Source organism: Lolium rigidum, chromosome 1 (genome assembly GCF_022539505.1).
Source record: "Lolium rigidum isolate FL_2022 chromosome 1, APGP_CSIRO_Lrig_0.1, whole genome shotgun sequence".
NCBI lineage: Eukaryota > Viridiplantae > Streptophyta > Magnoliopsida > Poales > Poaceae > Lolium > Lolium rigidum.
In genome coordinates this window covers 181,550,916-181,556,915 of record NC_061508.1, presented here as the reverse complement: position 1 = coordinate 181,556,915, position 6,000 = coordinate 181,550,916, and positions in this window count along the sequence as shown.

Sequence of the window (6,000 nt, the reverse complement as noted above, 5' to 3'; positions counted from 1 at the left end):
CTGTTGAAGAAACCTCCTCCTTGAGTGATAAGATTGATGTGATTATGTCTATGCTTGCGAATGGTAGATCTAATGTTGATCCTAATAATGTTCCTTTAGCTTCATTGGTTGCTCAAGAAGAGAATTTTGATGTGAATTTCATTAAGAATAATAATTTCAACAACAATGCTTATAGGAATAATTCTGGTAACAACTATAGGCCATGTCCTTCTAATAAAGGTAATGGTTATGGTAATTCTTATGGTAATTCTTACAACAATAATAGAAGTGTACCCTCTGGTCTTGAAGTCATGCTTAAAGAATTTATTAGTACACAAACTGCTTTTAACAAATCTGTTGAAGAAAAGCTTGGTAAAATTGATATTCTTGCTTCTAAGGTTGATAGTCTTGCTGCTGATGTTGATCTTTTAAAATTGAAAGTTATGCCTAATGAAACTAAAGATATTAATTCATTTGCTACAGCAAACGCTATCCAAGTTCGTATTAATGAAAATATTAGATTGATGGCTGAATTGCATGCTAGGTGGGAAAGAGAAGAAAAAGAAGAAAAACTTGCTAAAGATAATGTAGCTAAAGTTTGGACTATTACCACCACTAGTAATGTTGATGCCTCACATGTTGCTAAACCTCCTACTATCAATGATAAAATAATTGGTGTTGGCAATGTTTCTACTCCTAATACAAAGCGTGCAAAACTGTCTGAAACTGCTAAAACTGCTGAATCTGTTTGTGATAAAACTGCTGAAATTTTTCAAAATATTGGGGACAATGATCCCATTGCTGTAGATCATAATGGTTTAGATTTTGATAATTTTCATATCTCTGAAGTTATAAAGTTCTTACAAAAACTTGCTAGAAGTCCTAATGCTAGTGCTATAAATTTAGCCTTTACAAAACATATTACAAATGCTCTCATTAAAGCTAGAGAAGATAAATTAAAACTTGAAACTTCTATTCCTAGGAAGTTGGAAGATGGTTGGGAGCCCATCATTAAGATGAAGGTCAATGATTTTGATTGTAATGCTTTATGTGATTTTGGTGCAAGTATTTCTGTTATGCCTAAGAAAATCTATAATATGCTTGACTTGCCACCATTGAAAAATTGTTATTTGGATGTTAATCTTGCTGATCATTCTATAAAGAAACCTTTGGGGAGGATTGATAATGTTCGCATTACGGTTTACAATAACCTTGTCCCCGTTGATTTTGTTGTCTTGGATATTGAATGCAATGCATCTTGTCCCATTATTTTGGGAAGACCTTTTCTTCGAACTGTTGGTGCTATTATTGATATGAAGGAAGGTAATATTAAGTATCAATTTCCTCTCAAGAAAGGTACGGAACACTTCCCTAGAAAGAGAATGAAGTTACCTTTTGATTCTATTATTAGAACAAATTATGATGTTGATGTTTCATCTCTCGATAATACTTGATTCACACTTTCTGCGCCTAGCTGAAAGGCGTTAAAGAAAAGCACTTCTTGGGAGATAACCCATGTATGTTTTTACTACTGTTTTGTTGTGTCTTGGAAGTTGTTACTACTGTAGCAACCTCTCCTTATCCTTACTTTATTGCATTGTTGTGCCAAGTAAAGTCTCTAATAGTTAAGTTGATACTAGATTTGGATTGCTGCGCAGAAACAGATTTCTACCTGTCACGAATTTGCATAGATCTCTCTGTAGAAAAATCAAAAAATTCTGCCAATTTACGTGCGTGATTCTCAGATATGTGCGCAACTTTCATTACTTTTGAGCTTTTTCATCTGAGCATGTTAAGTGCCACTAAAAAATTCGTCTTTACGGACTGTTCTGTTTTGACAGATTCTGCCTTTTATTTCGCATTGCCTCTTTTGCTATGTTGAATGGATTTCTTTGTTCCATTAACTTTCAGTAGCTTTGTGCAATATCCAGAAGTGTTAAGAATGATTGTGTCGCCTCTGAATATGTGAATTTTTTATTATGCACTAACCCTCTAATGAGTTTGTTTTGAGTTTGGTGTGGAGGAAGTTTTCAAGGATCAAGAGAGGAGGATGATACAATATGATCAAGAAGAGTGAAAATTCTAAGCTTGGGGATGCCCCGTGGTTCATCCCTGCATATTTCAAGAAGACTCAAGCATCTAAGCTTGGGGATGCCCAAGGCATCCCCTTCTTCATCGACAACTTATCAGGTCACCTCTAGTGAAACTATATTTTTATTCAGTCACATCTTATGTGCTTTACTTGGAGCGTCTGTTTGCTTTTGTTTTGTTTTTGTTTGAATAAACTCGGATCCTAGCATTCTTTGTGTTGGAGAGATACACGCTCCGCTCGTTCATATGAACACTGGTGTTCTTAGCTTTACTTTTAATGTTCATGACGAAGGTTTGATGAGGACATCCCTACCTCACTACTACCTCCGTCATTAGCAAATGAAGATGAACCTGCTGTGAAGCTCAAGTCCAATGAAGTTCGGATTGGACCAATTACAAGAGCTCGTGCGAAGCTACTTAAACAACAGGTGAACTTGTTCCTAAACGATACTTTGATTGATGAGAACTTTATACTGCCTAAGTCCTATTATTTATGTATCATCGAGTATCAAGAGGAGACAAGCATCGCACGAGGAGAGGAGCAGCTGGACATGAAGACGGACGTCAAGAGGGCCGTGAAGCTGGACATGGAGCTGGACATGAAGATATCTCATGGACGCGCGAGGGAGGAGCGGGAGGCATGCGCGAGAGGAGAAGAAGAAGTCCAGGCCGGTTCAGAACCCGGTCAGACCGGCCCCCAGACCGGACAGCCCGGTCTCTGGCCCGGTCGACCGGTCGGAAACCGGCCGCCAACCGGATGAGATTTCTCGTACCGGGCAAAACCGGAAACTTCGCAGTTTCCGGTTTCCGCCCGGTTGACCGGACCACGGACCGGCCCGCCCGGTCCACAGCCCGGTCGACCGGATCCCGACCGGACCAGTCCGAGTCCGTCTCGACCGGATCTATTCCGGGTCGGTTTTACTTGTATTTTTCGACCGGAACTCGTCCCGACGCCTATATAAGTGCCTTGGACGACCCCCTAGCTGCTTTAGACCACGTTTAAGATAAACCCTAGTTCATAGTTGTTTGCTAAGCAAAACTATTGTTCCCCAACTCTCCAATTCGTTGCGATCCGGAGTTTTATGCTACCGAAAGTTTGTGTGATCTCGTTGTTCCATTGGGGATTAGAAGATTGCAATCTACCGCTTCGTGGTCGGCGGCTACGTGCGCAAGTGTGTGGAGTTGCGAATATCTTGCGGGGTTGAGAGCTGTTGCATTGGCATCAGGAATCAATCGAGAGACTTCGTCGGCGTCATACAAGTTATCCTCCTCATCATCATCGATTTCATCCGCTGCTACCATCACGTGTTCATCAACACCCGTCGCTTACTGAGAAGATCGGGCAACCCCTTATCATCTTGGTATCAGATTTCCAGTTTTCCTCGGTAAGCCATCCACAATCCACCCCATAGTTGAGTTGTGAGTGTTTCCTATCCAGAAAAAGCCATAAAAAGATAGGGTTAGGGTTTGCCATAGCCTTAGATTGCACTAATTTCGAGTTTTAGTTGCTTTTCGTAGTTGTTTTTGCGTCTCTTCATCTTTCATCTAGTAGAATTGTTAGGGTTTGTGTTTACTCTATCATCTTGTGTTACTATATCTAGTGGTGTCAGTTTTTGTTACTCCGAGTCCATATAGCTTACAGTGTGCTTGTTCCCAACCATAGACACAGCCTATCGATATAAAGTGACTAGGAACTTCCCCAGAAGAGACTAGTTTTACCGCTCGACAGGCTGCTCGTTAGGTTTTTGGTGCTTTGCAATTTCTGTTGGCCGTGTTATCAAGGAGTTGTGTCAAAAAAATCAAAAAAAAAAGAGAAAATTGAACAGAAGCAAACAGAGCTACCTAGCTGCGTGTGTTATACAAAAAAGAAAAATCCAAAAAGAAAAGTGACGTGCTAGTTGAATCAAGTGAAGGCCTAAGTTTACTTTACTGCACCCGTAGTTGAGCAATCTTGTGCCTGTCTCGTTGAGCTTTGCTAGCGTCTCTCTAGTGCATTGCAACTTTTTCCACATATAGTTGCATTGCCCCATTATATCGCCTTGTGTGAGTATCATTGGTTGTCTACGGTCAGCGCTAGAGCTTGTTATTGGTGCAAATAGGTAGCCCACCTACAGCCCCACATATATCCTGCTTTGTCGTGTGATTGTTCTTATACCCTTGATATTCGCTTCGCTACATCCGTGCACTAGTCCGTCAATCCAAGTTGGTAAGCAATACTAATTCACTTTGGAGCGGTAAGATTTACCTTTCTTATCAGTTTTGAGTGAGTTGTGAGAGTACCACCAAAGATTTTTGTTTAGTGCACTAACCTACTAATCATGTCTTCTACCGAGAATGTTGATGTGATGCAGAAAAAGGATCCAGCAGCGACAGTTACTTGGCTGGAGTATGAGGCACTACGTGATCACCTACAACGTGAAATCCGTGTTGCCAATGAAGCGTTGGACAAGGATATTCAGAGTGTTCATTTGAAGGTCGATGAGACTACAACAGCGGTTAATACCATTCAAACATCGGTGACGACTCTTCAAGCATCTATACAAGCTTTGACAACCGCCGTTGGTGAGATACGTACAATGGTGCAACAACAACCACCACTTGATGAAGATGGCAGTGTGCAAGGTGACAATGCCGAAGCTGCTCATGCTCAAGGGCGTGGTGTTGGTCGTGGTCTTGGACGTGGCGTTGGTGATGCGTTCCGTGGTCGTGGTTTTGTCCCCGTCGGAGCCCAACGTGTACTACAACAACAAGACGATGGTTTGGGTAAGCCCAAGTTCTCAATTCCCAGATTTGAAGGAGGTACCGATGTTGAAGAATATCTTACATGGGAGCTGAAGATTGAGAGATTATGGCGTTTACATCCCGACTATACCGAAGATAGGAAGATCAAGCTTGCTTCCTCCGAATTTGATGGCTATGCATTGCGTTGGTGGGATGGACTTGTGAGTGCTCGAGAAGAAGATGGTGAGCTGCCTATTATCACATGGCGTGCTATGAAGGCGGCAATGAGAGCTCGTTTTGTGCCTACCAATTACTTGCGTTCTGTCTTTGACAAGTTGACCCAATTGAAACAAGGTGTGTTGACAGTTGATGCTTACTACATGGAGATGGAGATGCTTATGCAGCGTGCCCGTGTCCGAGAATCCCTTGAGATGACACTACAGCGATTTCTGAATGGTCTCAGATTTAACATCAAGGGTATTGTGCGTCATCACACTTATGCTACTATGAATGAGTTGCTACATCATGCAAGAGAAGCTGAGTCACAGTTGGCTGAAGAACTGCAAATGAAGGGCCGTGCTACAGGCGCTGGGCGTTACACACCCCGCGCCGCCCTCCATGGCGCCATCTACGCGCCCGCGGATGTTCCTTCTTCGTCTAGCAAGCCGGTCTCTAGTGTCACCAACACAAAGAAGCCCGCTCCTGCAGCAAGTGGAACTAGTTCTAACATGTCAACAGCGCGCAACCGTGATATGGTTTGTCATACATGTGGTGGCAAGGGTCACTTCAAGAAGGATTGTCCTAATCGCAAAGTTATGATCATTAATGAGGACAATGAGTATGAAACTGGAGATGATGTTGATCCAAATGCTCCAGATGAGGATGATTATGATAGCGATGGTTATGATGCTTTTCCTTCGAAGCTCAAACTATTGTTGTCTCGCAGCGTGTTCTTAATGTGCGATCAAGTGCATCTACACAACGCTGTAATTTGTTCCAAACAAAGGCACTAGTTGGTCCTGATAAAGCTTGCAAGGTCATTATTGATGGCGGGAGTTGTCGCAATCTAGCAAGCAAAGAGTTATGTGCCAAGCTGAAACTGAAGTATCTACCGCATCCGCATCCATATTATATTCAGTGGTTGAGCAATAATGGTGAGATGAAGGTGAGCCACATGGTGCGAGTCGATTTTGAGATTGGACCGTATAA